Source organism: Pelmatolapia mariae, linkage group LG13 (genome assembly GCF_036321145.2).
Source record: "Pelmatolapia mariae isolate MD_Pm_ZW linkage group LG13, Pm_UMD_F_2, whole genome shotgun sequence".
Lineage (NCBI taxonomy): Eukaryota > Metazoa > Chordata > Actinopteri > Cichliformes > Cichlidae > Pelmatolapia > Pelmatolapia mariae.
The window spans coordinates 11,549,161-11,551,386 of record NC_086238.1 but is presented as its reverse complement, the minus strand read 5'-3'; the positions used below and the strand labels follow the sequence as shown (position 1 = coordinate 11,551,386).

The 2,226-nt window shown below is 34.5% G+C and overlaps 1 non-coding gene across 1 annotated transcript; it reads right to left on the bottom strand.

Annotated features, from left to right (window-relative positions):
* Nucleotides 1-887: 887 nt before the first annotated feature.
* trnai-uau (transfer RNA isoleucine (anticodon UAU)) lies at nt 888-981 on the bottom strand. Its single transcript has 2 exons — nt 944-981; nt 888-923 (listed from the first exon to the last, which is right to left on the bottom strand). It is a non-coding gene; the product is annotated as a tRNA-Ile (tRNA).
* Nucleotides 982-2,226: the final 1,245 nt, after the last annotated feature.

Sequence of the window (2,226 nt, the reverse complement as noted above, 5' to 3'; positions counted from 1 at the left end):
CTTTGTACTTGTTTTATATATGATTTAGCTCCAACAATTTCAGGTTTCAGGTTCCAGAAAATGTACTAATTGTGTTGTGAGATTGGGGTTTTTTTTTTTTTATTAGGATAGCTGTTGGAGAAAAAAAAATCACACAAAAAAATGAAAGATACAAAACAAAAGTGTAATGTCTAGTGTAAGGTGTGATTATAGGAGGTTGAGGGTCATATAAAAACTCGTCTGGGCTTCTTTTGCAGTTGTTGTACCATATGTTGGGTAACACTCTATACAGGGGTGGGAAAGTGATTTTCCCAAGGGACCAAATAAGAAACAGGCTCTGATGAGGAGGGCTGTTGTGAAGGGAGACAGACCCAGTTTCTCATGTGGCCGCTTGGGGAATTAATTGGCCACCATTGCTCTATCCTGTATTGGTTGCAAACTCCCTTCTACAATATTTTAGATTTTTACTTTGAGATTCCTTTAATTTCATGCGAACATCAACTGTCATTCCGTTATGTTTTGATTATTAGCATAATAATAGTGCTATTTCCACATGCTGAGTGCATGAAGAGTGATGTTGGTGACAACCAGATAATATTTTCAATTTTTTTTATTACAGTGTAAGATTGCATCCAAAAGCAGATATGACCTTCTGCTGTAATTAAGTGATATGAGACAATATATTGAGGAGAAGAGCAAAGAGAATGAAAAGAGTTGTTTGCACAAGACAACAAAGCAGGGGAATTGAATACATGTGTCTCTAAAGTATGAAGAACTATACTTGATGTATATTTATTTATCCATTCATCTGCCTTTAGTTATTTTTTGTTTTGTAGCACTTTATTCTAATTAATGGGGTTTTTTCATCATGTAGAATAGGATAGCACTTCACAAAATTGTGGAAAGACTGCTCCAGGTGAGGCTCGAACTCACAACCTCGGCATTGCTCTACAATGTACTGTCATATAAGTACCGCGCGCTAACCGATTGCGCCACTGGAGCTCGTAAATGGTTTCCCATATTGAATTAAAAACATACTTTTTGTACATTGATTGTTTTGTGGCTATTCTATACACACTATTTTACATGAAGCAGCTGTTTTTAGCCACTGCTAAATTTCTACTAGTCAGTCTTGTGACCATCTGGGAGTGTGTGTGTGTGTGTCATAAGAGAGGGAGATGGAGGAAGCGAGAAAGACGGTAAGTGAGCAAGAGGCAGAGAGAAAGAATAAGACTCACTGAGGGAAGGAGGGACCAAAGACTTGTTTTTTTGCCTGTGAAGCCTGCTGCCAGTCTTCATCCTGCATCTTCTCCCTAGAAGGTGAGTCTATATACTACTCATCAAATAGCCTTTACCTTTAAATAGAGACTTTCAGTTGCATATTATAGCTCTAAAATAGTCATTAGTTTGGTTTTAAATTATATGTTAGCTTATTGGTCATGTTACGGGTTGTAAAGAGCATGTATGTCAGCTTCATATTTAACTGAAAGACATGTTTGACATAATTACAGTATACTTTAAATGTTTCTAATTGGTATATTTTTAGAATATTGACCTTTACAGCATATTTTCTCTGCAAGTTCTTAGTTAAAGTGTTTTATCAGCATTACTGATTCAATTTATCCATTTATGAATGCCTTACAATCTCCTAATGTTAAGCTTCGTTTTATCTTCAATGTCTTTTACAAAGATTTTGTAGGTGACAGTAGATTTTTATGGATTTCAATATGAATTTTTTTAAAAGGAAATTAAATTATTTTTATTATTATTTTACAATTGAATGGAAGCTATTAAGCTGGCTTCTCCAATTATATGCACACAAGCTCTCCCTCTCTTCTTATTATTTAGCAAACACACTCTACCACTTTGTTTATTTAAGCTGAAGAAAAAAGAAAAATCTGATTTCTCCTGCTGTTTTAGCCACTCCACCACCCCCATCATCTATCTGTGGCTTTAGTGGATTTATTTTTGCATCACTTCCCAATTTTATGTCTAACATTTTGCAGGGAGTGATGAGTGAGAAACTATACAAAACTATAATTACATGGTTTGCTGCAATAACTCAATCATCAGCAATTTGACTGAAAATAATTCAAAAACATAATTAAATGTAAAAAATTGTGTGTCCCAGCTGCAGATTTATTCCTTCCTTTCTTTAAGCAAAATCGGTAAAGACCTTTTTAGAGAGACAAGTACAAAAATGCCTTTTATTTGTTTATTTGATATTATGGAAATAATAAATATTCC